The sequence below is a fragment of the Vidua macroura genome, chromosome 30 (genome assembly GCF_024509145.1).
Source record: "Vidua macroura isolate BioBank_ID:100142 chromosome 30, ASM2450914v1, whole genome shotgun sequence".
Taxonomy (NCBI): Eukaryota; Metazoa; Chordata; class Aves; order Passeriformes; family Viduidae; genus Vidua; species Vidua macroura.
Genome location: NC_071600.1, coordinates 1,258,848 through 1,269,985, shown reverse-complemented (window position 1 = coordinate 1,269,985; position 11,138 = coordinate 1,258,848). Strand labels below are relative to the sequence as shown.

General features: G+C 53.0%; 2 pseudogenes; one reads left to right on the top strand and one right to left on the bottom strand.

Moving 5' to 3' along the window:
- Window positions 1-11,138, top strand: part of LOC128820668 (uncharacterized) — a 1,438,581-nt pseudogene that overhangs the window by 747,526 nt on the left and 679,917 nt on the right.
- LOC128820667 (uncharacterized) overlaps window positions 1-11,138 on the bottom strand; it is a 2,212,279-nt pseudogene that overhangs the window by 2,060,712 nt on the left and 140,429 nt on the right.

The window sequence follows — 11,138 nt, the reverse complement described above, 5'->3', positions numbered from 1 at the left end:
CTGTTTTCTTTTCCTGTATTTTCCTGTTTAGAGGTTGATATCAGCAATGTCCAATTGATGTTGATCCCCAACACCTCCTAATGCAGTCTGAACAGATACGAAAATTAAGACCCTTTATTCTTAACAATCAATAACACTTTGTCCCCACCCCCTCCCCACCATTTCCCTCATCCAAGCCCTGGCACTCAGAGCAGCTGAGGAATGGAGTCACATCCAGGGCTGTCCCCAGGGCTCAGGATTGGGGCCAGGTCAGTGAAATCTCTTTATTGCTGATCTGGACGAAGCCATTGAGGGCACCCTCAGTCATTTCCAGGCGAGCCCAAGCTGGGTGGGAGTGTGGCTGTGCTGGAGGGCATGAAGCTCTGCAGAGGGATGTGGAAACCCAGGGCAAGGGGGAAATCCCCCTGTCTGCCCTGGGGTGCTCTGACTCCCAGGAAAACACTGACTTTGACCCTCTTTCATGGAGAAGGCCTCCTAAGCCTCAAAGTAAACCAGAGTCCACAAAAGTGTGAAATAGATTGTGGAGATTGTAGAGAGTAGTTTAGTATGTCACATGGGTGAGAAATTTAGATTTTAGCATTTTTAGCATATTGTAGATAGATGCAATATGGAGGATGCAGGGTGTTGTCTCAAAGTACTTTGTTCTTTCTTCTTCCTACTTCTTCTAGGGTTTCGGTGGTATCTTGTAATTGGGCGGAAAAATTTGCATTGCAGACCTTTAGGGGTCAGTTATTGAGTAAGAAAGGGAAATAATCTAGGTGTCATTTCTTAATTGGGTAGTTTAGTTTTAGATTAGAGCTAAAAAGACCTTGTGGCACGAGTTTGTTAGCAGTTCTGTGCTGTTTTCACGCATGTAAGGTCTGAGTGCAGATAGTGTGCTGAAGTCTTGATAAGAATAAAACAAGAACCTGAAGACTGAAAAAATCCTGTGTGCCTGCTTTTCCTAACAAAGAACTGCTTCAAAGGGGGCTTCACCCTGTCAGGGGAGCCCTCAGGGAGTTGCCCGACCTCGGGCCCACAAACTCACAGAGGGATCTGGACAGGCTGGAGCCATGGGCCCAGGACAATGGGATGAGGTTCCCCAAGGCCAAGGGCTGGGTCCTGCCCTGGGCTCACAACCACCCCAAATCCCTGGCCGTGCCCTGCCCCTGATCCCCACAGCCTGTCCTGTTTCCTTCATCCCTGCATTGCCAGGGACTTTCTGGGACAAGGCAGCTCTGCTCTGGGGATGGAGGGAGCTCCAAGTGCCACCACTGGAGTGGGCACCACAACTCTTCAGGTTTGTGTCCTTTGGGGGTCAGGAACTGGTGAGACTCAGAGGCACAGAAAGTTTCTCTTCAGGGCCAACAGACCATGGTTGAACAGGACACAATTTAATAACAATCACGCTCTTCCCTGAGCTATGTGCAACGTCCCAGCAGTGTCTGATGAGTCCACCAGCCACAAGTGATTTCCATACTAGAATGGATTTTAGTATGGAAATGTGGTCCTGTGATAGATATAAAGACATTTAAGTTCTTGTATCAGGATGCTCGTCCTGGAGCAGGGGCAAAAGAGCTCAAACAATTCCTGATTTGCAAAGCTGTCAGTGGTGGATGGAGAAGGGAGGTCAGGCTGCTTTTGGTGTTGAGGAAATGCTGAAACCAGCCTGACTCATTTCATCTCCTCCTGGCCTGGCTGATCTCCCCTCTTTCCCCTTCCACCCATTGGCTTTTGTCTCCCACCAGGCCCCCCGGTGAAGAGCCTGGCTCTGTGTTCTCCATCCCCTCCTCGCTGGCACTGCTAGGCTGGGATGAGGAGCCCCTCAGCCTTCCCTGCTCCGGGCTGGACAAGCCCAGCTCCCTCAGCCTCTGCTCACAGCCCAAGGGCTGCAGCCCCGCCTTGGAGGCCCTTCCCTAAGCCTGCTCCAGCTGCCAGACATCTTTCCTGCCTTGGGGAACCCAACCCAGGCCACAGGGACCTGGATAATCCACGTCCTTGATGTCCTGGTCACACAGCCCTGGCCCCTTTTCCCCGTGTCAGGCTCTGGGGTGGATCCTGTGGAACATCCTTTGGTCAAGGCTGTGGCTCCAAGTGGGCCGGGGGGATAGCGGGGGACAGGGACCCCGCTGGGCATGAACAGCATTGGACTTGTTGGGAGAAACTGTGAGGGGGAGCTGGGGTGGAGTGACCAACCCAGTGACCTCACACAGCCCTCCTGGGATGTCACACAGCCCCTCTGTGATGTCACAGCTCGTTCTCTAATGTCACACAGCTGGTCTCTGATGTTCCAGCCAACTCTTTTATGTCACAGTCTGATTTTGATGTCAGACCTCTGCCCTGTGATATCACAGCCAGCTCTGTGATGTCACAGACACAGTCTATGATGCTGTAGTTGCTCAATGACCTCACATACCCCACTCTGTGATGTCATAGCCCACACAGTGACCTCATGTTACCAGATGATAAATTGTCTCCACCAGGTGAGCTGACACCTGGAGCTTGTTCTCCAAAACCCCAGGCCTATGGAAACCACACAATGCCCATTGTGTGAAAAGGGGAACTGGAAGTTCACCAGCCTCAGTGTCCTGCCAGCTCAGCCAGGCCCACGGGAACATTGGGGTCCACGACCACCAGGGACCACCAGAGAGACCCCCAGGACAGAAGAGAGCATGGGTAAAGGGGAGGGGAAATATGTTAATGATTTTGGGAAATGATTATCAGATGTGTGTTTAGTCCAGGACAATCAATGAATATGTGTGCAAAATACAGAATATGAACAGAAACTTTCCTGCACTCAGCATGCTCAGCTTTGGGAGGAGCTATCCCCCGTGCATCCGGCTGAATAAAGAATGCTGCTTCTTAATGCTGCACTGGTGTGAAGGAGTTTTCTGTTTCACTGAATTTTTGGTAACACTCCACTCCCAAGGAAAGCTCTGTCTCCTGCTGCTCACAAACAGAGAAGGGCTGGTGGCAGATGTGGGGGTCAGAGGCTACCTGGGGCACAGTGACCATGAAATAATCAAGTTTTCAATGTTCTGTGAAAGAAGGAGGGGCAGCAACAAAACTTCCACACTGGAATTAGGAAGGGCAGACTTTGGCCTATTTAGGATGCTGATTTGGGGAGTACCGGATCAGGTACTGATTTTTTTAAGGGAAACAGCCCTTAAAAACAAAGGGTGCAGGGAGGATGGACAGATTTCGAAAATGTAATCTTAAGGGGGAAGGAGCAGCCTGTCCCAGTGCGGCAAAAGATGAGCTGGTGAGGAAAATGACTGCCCTGGCTGCCCATGGAGCTTTTGTGGGAACACAAGGGAAAGAAGAGGATGCATTAACCTTGGACAGAAGGTCAGGCAACTTAGCAAGTGTTTGAGGATGTTGTTAGGTCATGCAGAAAAAAAAAAGGAAAGAGCTGAAATCTCAATTGGAGTTTAACCTGGACACTTCGCTGAAAAATAATAGGAAATGTTTCTATAAATATCTTAATACTAAAACGTGGGATAAGGAGAAACTCTACTCTTTATTGGATGCAGTGGAGAATAAAGTAACTAAAGATAAGGAAAAAGCCAAGCTACTTAACACCTTGTTTGTCTCAATTTTCAATATTAGGACAGGTTGTCCTCAGGACAAGAGTTCTCCTGAGCTGGCAGATGGGCACAGGGAGCAGAACAGCCCCCTGTAATCCAGGAGGAAGCAGCTGGGGACCTGCTGGGCCACTCAGATGCTCACAGGTGTATGGGATGAGATGGGATCCATCCTAGGGGGATGAGGGAGCTGGTGGATGGGCTCCCCAAGCTGCTCTCCATCATTTCCCATCAGTCCTGGCTCAGCAGGGAGGTGCCAGAGCACTGGAGGTGCCAGTGTGAGCCCATCCCCAAGAAGGGCTGGAAGGAGAATTTGGGGAACTCCAGGCCTGTCAGCCTGACCTCGGTGCCCGGCAAGGTTCTGGAACAGATCACCTTGAGAGCCATCACAGGGCAGCCACAGGATGGCCGAGGGGTCAGAGCCAGCCAGCGTGGATTTCAATATCTGCATTGATGATCGGGATGAGGGGATTGAGTCCACCATCAGGAAATATTCAGATGACACCAAGCTGGGTGTGAGTGTGGATCTGCTGGAGGGTAGGAGGGCTCTGCACAGGGCCCTGGACAGGCTGGATCCAGGGCCCAAATCCAACAAGGTGAGGTTTAACAAGTCCAAGTGCCGGGTCCTGCACTTTGGCCACAACAAGCCCTGCAGCGCTCCAGGCTGGGGACAGAGGGGCTGGAGAGCAGCCAGGCAGAAAGGGACCTGCAGGGACTGATGGACAGCAGGCTGGACATGAGCCAGCCGTGTGCCCAGGTGGCCAAGAAGGCCAATGGCTCCTGGCCTGGATCAGGAATGGTGTGGCCAGCAGGAGCAGGGCAGTGATTCTTCCCCTGTGCTGGGCACTGCTTGGGCAGCACCTCGAGTGCTGTGTCCAGTTCTGGGCCCCCCAAATTTAGGAAGGACATGGAGGGGCTGGAGCGTGTCCAGAGAAGGGCAACAAGGCTGGTGAGGGGTGTGGAGCACAAGTCCTGTGAGGAGCGGCTGAGGGAGCTGGGGTTGTTTATCCTGGAGAAGAGGAGGCTCAGGGGAGACAAGGCGGTGTCAGGGCACAGGTTGGACTTGATGATCTCCAAGGTCTTTTCCAGTCTTGCTGATTCTGTGGTTCTCTGAAACCACCCTTGGAGCAGTTGCAGGAGGAGCCCTGGGCCTCCTCTTCAGAAGCTGCAGCAGCCCAGGTCCCTCAGCTTCTCCTCACAGCCCCAAAGCCCATACTGTCAGTCCTGCAGAGCCTCTGCAGCTCCTCCTCCTTGCCCAGAACAGGGAGCCCCAGAGGCAGACACAGCAGCCCAGATGTGCCCCCTGACCTGGGCTGCCTCTGGCAAGGGAGCAGCACGAGGCACTGCAGGAGCCTGCAGACAATTCCTGCAGCACTTGTGGGATGATCCTGCTCCCCAAGGGACGTTCCCATGGTGCCAAGTCAGGAACTGCAATGGGGAGTGGGGCCAGAGAGGAAAGGGCAAACAGGGATGGGCTGTGTGCAGGGCAGGGAACAGGGGTGGGTAAGAGGAAGAAATCTGGACCAGGGAAGAGTAAAGAAAGCAAAGGTGAAGCCAAGGAAATGCTCAGGGCAGTCTGGGGGTGGCTGCCAGGCAGCCCTGGCTCTGAGCAACAGTGTCTGCAGTGGGACAGGAAAGTCCCAGCTGATGGGAACAAACTTTCTGGCTGAGTGCAGAGGCCAGGACAAAGCTGAGTGCTTTCCCTGGCGTCCCCCAGCCCTTCCTGGCCCCAGGGGCTGATGGCATTTGTGCTGCCTCAGGTTCATGTCCCCACAGCACCAGCACGGGGGTGCTCCCGCCTGCTGTGTGCAATGCAAACAGGGGCTCCTGAGCCAGCGCTGCCGTGTCTGTGCCTGCAAGGATGCGGCACCTGTGTGAGCTGGGGGAGAGGCCAGGGCTGCAGAGGGGGGATGTTGTTGGCAGCTCCATGAGGACGCTCTGGGACGCTGCCCTGGGCTGTGCAGCGCACTGGGGATGGATCAGCCCCTGCTCTGCTGCTCCTTCCCGTCTCCCCCAGGGCCCTGGCAGAGCACCAGCCGTGCTGTTTGCCCCCAGCCTGCCCACGGCCAGCCTGGGGCTGCTGACGGGGGTTTTGTGTGCTGAGCATTGGCCTGGCCGTGTTCTTGAGAGAGCCTGGGCAAGGAGCCTGGAGCCCCCAGGCCCTGGCCTGAGGCGTCAGCGCTGCCCCAGCAGTGCCCATGGCCTGTCCCTGCTGCAGCCCCGGCACTGCCACCCCCAGGACTGTGCCCGGCCCCGAGAGCACTCAGGCCCTGCAGCAACACCAGGGCCACCAGGGCAGCGGGGCAGGGCCACAGGAGCAGCACTGTCAACACCAAGTGCTGCTGCTGCTGCTGGGCACAGCTGCTGTGCCAGCACTGATCTGCCCCCAGCTCTGCACACAGACATTGCTGCTGCAGCTCCAGAGGAGGCAACAAAAGGGCATCTCTGCAGAAAACTCTGCTGGGACATCCTTTAGTTCCTTTAAAGCCACTGAGAGTGCAGCCCCTCATCGAAACAGTCTGTGGCCACACGGCAGGTGGTGACAAACAAAATGGCACAAGCACTGACATTTCTTTGAGTACAATATTAAATTAGTATTACAATGATAAAGAACCTCCTAAATGAAACCAATAAGAAGTATCAAAGATGACTTTTATTACAAATGATTTGCAGAAATTAGCCAGCAGTTTAATGTTTCCGAAACCATCCAGTCATCAGTCTCCTCACTGCAGCCTTGAGCTCCTGGTTCCACAGGCTGTAGATGAGGGGGTTCAGGGCTGGAGGCACCACTGAGTACAGAACTGACAGGGACAGATCCAGGGATGGGGAGGACATCGAGGGGGGCTTCAGGTGAGCAATAGCTGCAGTGCTGAAGAACAGGGACACCACAGCCAGGTGAGGGAGGCAGGTGGAAAAGGCTTTGTGCCGTCCCTGCTCAGAGGGGATCCTCAGCACGGCCCTGAAGATCTGCACATAGGAGAAAACAATGAACAAAAAACAACCAAATGCCAAACACACACTAACAGCAATGAGCCCAAGTTCCCTGAGGTAGGATTTGGAGCAGGAGAGCTGGAGGATCTGTGGGATTTCACAGAAGAACTGGCCCAGGGCATTGCCATGGCACAGGGGCAGGGAAAATGTATTGGCTGTGTGCATGAGAGCATTGAGAAAGGCACAGGCCCAGGCAGCTGCTGCCATGTGGGCACAAGCTCTGCTGCCCAGGAGGGTCCCGTAGTGCAGGGGTTTGCAGATGGACACGTAGCGGTCGTAGCACATGATGGTCAGCAGGGAAAGCTCTGTTCCAAGGAAGAGCATAAAGAAACAGAGCTGAGCAGCACATCCTGTGTAGGAGATGGTGCTGGTGTCCCAGAGGGAATTGTGCATGGCTTTGGGGACAGTGGTGCAGATGGAGCCCAGGTCGCTGAGGGCCAGGTTGAGCAGGAAGAAGAACATGGGCGTGTGCAGGTGGTGGCCGCAGGCTACGGCGCTGATGATGAGGCCGTTGCCCAGGAGGGCAGCCAGGGAGATGCCCAGCAAGAGGCAGAAGTGCAGGAGCTGCAGCTGCCGCGTCTCTGCCAGTGCCAGCAGGAGGAAGTGGCTGATGGAGCTGCTGTTGGACATTGGCTGTGGCTGCACATGGGCACCTGTTCATGGAGAAAGGACAGTGACGAGTTAGAGGAGATACCTGTAACCAAAATCAAAGCCATTTCCCATATACCCTCCTCTCTGACACACACGGGCACAGTTCTGTGTTTAAGAGTTTTGAGGTTTTCCTTATACGCTCCCCCCATGTATCTCCTGCAATTCTTGGATATCAGAAACCCTCAGCTTTTCTGCTGCACTCAGGGAGAACAGAAAACTTTCAGTGAGGAAAAGCGATGAGTGGAGAGTGAGGGGAGATGGTATGTCATTCTGACCTGTTCAGAATTTCTCTGGGTTTAACCTTTCTCTGGGGGAGGATGATCAGCTTCCGACATTTTCCCTAAAAAAAACCCAGGTACTGCTGAGAGCAGATGGATCCAGCACAGCCCAGCTCCACGTTTGGAGACAAGGACTCACATTGCTCCTTTCACCAACCCAGCAGCATTTTCAGTGTCACAACACCTCTGCCTTTCCCCATCAATCTGATAACTCAGAGATGCTCTAGGACAGGTTTGCATCCTGGATTGAAGCTCCCAGCTTGGACTGAAATCTCAGGGAGACTTCCAAGTGTCCTTCTGATGGCATTGGATGAAGGGAGGTGCAGCTCCTTCCCTGGCTGCAGTGCCAGCATTGCCCAGAGCCGGACACTGGGGACAGCTGTGTCACCCTGAGCCAGCTGTGCCCCCTGCCAGAGCCCCCAGTGCCGGGCAGCTGCTGCCAGCCCTGTGCTCTGCAGAGGGAACTGGGCCCGGGGCTGCAGAGCTGCCCCACGGCTCTGCTGCAGCTCTGCCTGCACAGGAGGGGCTGCACGCCTTGGAGCCCCGGCCCTGAGGGCAGAGGCTTGGCTGGGGGCACAGGAGGGAGGGGGCTTGTGCAGAGGGAGGGGCTGCACTGGAGGGGATCCTCTGCACATCTCTGAACTCTCCCTGCCACAGCATTTCTGGGTCTTGATTTCTCTCCTTCCCTGATCTTCTCTCTGCTTCCTGCAGATTTTCCTCCTGCAGGTGTTTCCCTGTGCCTGATCTCTCTGTGCCAGCACGCACAGACCCCAAATCTCTGTGCACTCTCCTTGGCCTGACAGAACCCTGCCTGTTTGCAGGGCACTGGCTGGGGGCAGGTTCTGTTTGCAGCTTGGAGAAAGGAGAGCTCAGACTGAGCCTGATGGATCCAGCAAAGGTGATGCTGGTGCTGTCTATGGGCAGAGTGGCTGCAAGCACATTAGGGATCTCCTCTGAACCTACTGATCACTAAAAATAACAGTTCAGATGTCTCTGGCACTTGACAAAATTCATAATCAATAATTCATACTCATCCTTTAATATTTATCCCTCCATGCCATTCTCCAAGAGTAGGAAACTGAATACAAATTCTTTGGGAATTCCTCAATTTTACCAAAATCCATGTCTTGGAAAAATATTCTCTGACTGATCAGAACCCCTCAGCATGTCAGAGCTTCATGAGCATTTCACCTCCCCCGCACCAGAACTACTCAGAGTTGTACTCACAGGGTCTGTGGGCATTGGGATGTTCCAGCTTGAGGAGATCACTGCAGGAGCTGCAGCTGCATTGTCCTGCAGCCAGAGGTTCCTGTGCCAAGGGCTGGCAGTGATTCTGCCCCAGGCACTTCTCAGCACCTTCCCAGCCCTGACTGATTGAAGCTCTCTGTGCCTCTGGGCTGTGCCCGCGCTGGCTGCAGGCAGTGCCCCAGCCCTGCTGGGCTGGGAGAAGAGCTGCTCATCCAGAGAAATGTGCTTTTGAAGCTCTGCTTGCTTACCAGCATCACCCTCTGTGCCAGGAGCCCGGCCCAGCTCAGCAGCACAGACACAGCACAAGGACTTGAATGAGCCTCTGGGGCTTTGTGCTCAGGCCCTGAACATCAGGCCGAGAGGGAGCTGCAGAAACCTCTCCAGAGCTCCAAGTCAGAATCCAACTCCAAAGTTTCTTGGACTTTTAATGGGTCCCAGAGAGGGACACGAGTGAGAAAGTGTCCCCAGGCCCCAGGCAGAGCAGAGAACTGGAGTCACTGATGACAGGTGGGGACAAAGAGAAGCCAAGTCTTGGTGGCCTGGGGCACAGCAGGGTCTGTGCCACCAAGGGCTGTCAGGAGACACCTTGTCCTGAGGCCCTGGGGCCTCCTGGCACAGCCCCAGCCAGGCTGGGCACTGTCAGCCCCTTGTCCTGCCCTCAGCATCCCCCCCTAGCCCACATCCCAGTGGCCTCAAGGATCTGCTGGAAGGAGTCCCTGGGGAGCCTTGCTCAGGAATGGCCCTGGGGGCTCCACAATGCTCCCAGGGACTGCAGGTTTTTCAAAGGACTTTGGCTTTGGCTTTTGCCTTGCAGTCTCTGAGAGCTTTCTGCAATCATGGCCTCCAATTATCTGCTGTAATTAGTCCCTGGAGAGGCTTTGTCAGGAACAAGACTCAGTGGGGCTCATTAATGCTTCAAGGTACTTCAGTTCTTTTAAGGTACTTGGTGTTTCCCTTTGGATACAGACTCTGTGAGAGGTTTGTGCAATCATGGCCCCAATTATCTGCTTTAACGAGTCCCTTGAGAGCTTTGCACTGACACTCAGTGGGGCTCATTAATACTTTGAGATACTCAACTTTTGTAAGGTACTTTGGATTTTCCTTTTCATACTGAGAGGTTTTTGTGCCATTTTGAGTCTCTGTGAGGTTTCTGCGCCGTCCTGGCCTCCAATTCTCTCCTCCAAGGAGCTCATGAGGAGCCTGTGTTGGGGATGGACCTCAGTGGGACCCATTAATGCCCGGAGAAACTTTGGGCTTTTCTTGTGACTTTGACTCCTGCAAAGGTTTGTGCAATCTCCTCTCAGGCCCTGAGGTTCCAGGGCTCAGCTCCAAATGCACCACGGGGCTCATTAGGATCAAGCAAGTCCTGACAAACCATGGCTCTGCCTTGATTTCCCTCTTGACTGGGGCAGTTCATCAGGAAGTTTCTGTAGTGGTTTTGGTTCACAATTTGAGATTTCTCGTCCAATGCATCAATTAGTGTGGTGGGTTCAGTCCTGGCTAATTACCAATGTACTCGCTAGACTATACTTACTCATTTCCTGCTCTGAGATAGGATTAGGAGAAAGGCAAAGTACGCTCAAAACATTAAAATGGTGTAAATCAAAGTTTATTAACAGTAACTAAAAGAAAGAGTAATAAGAATCTGAACAAAACTTCAAGAACACTTCCTCTCCATACAACCTGACAATGTAAAGAGACAAAACGTAAAATTTTCTGTCAGTTTAACACCTCTAGAATAGTCTTTCTTCAGTCCACTTAGGGAGAGAAGTTCCTCTTGTTCATGTTATGGAGACTTCTCCACAAGAAAACAGTTCTCTCATGGCTTTTCATTTCCACGAATAGCAGCTGCCTGGAATAATCTGCAATTGTGAAGTCCCTCCCATTTTTTACAGCTTTTCCCAAAGCTGTGTTTATGGGCCATGCCAACTTATGGGGTATTAGTTTGAAGATGAGCTGTTTAAGAGCAAAGGTTCTCTTCATCTATTTCTGAAATCCTCTTCATCTCCGGGAACAGAGATCTTCTTCTTCTGTCACTGAGGGCACAGGGTCTCATCACTCTGCTCTCTTTGTCTGTTCAAACTTCTCATGAGATCACAGCTACTGCAACATTTGCTTACTTTAGCATGGAGGCCTTTGCTGAACAAGTCATCTCCCCATTCTTTTCAATGCATTATAGAGAAAAAGAGAGTCTGATGTATCAATTCCATCCTTCTCCATAGCTTTAGCAGAGGATTTCAGCCCCAAGATCCAGGCATCTCCTCATCCCTCCCATCTGGGACTCAACTTCCTCTTCACTGACCTCGGTGTCTTCACGTTGCTCCTGTGTGTGCCTGCACTTTGTCCTTTTCTCTCACTGGAGGGAGGATGGAAGCACAGGAAGAGTCAATATCTCAGCCGGGGCCTG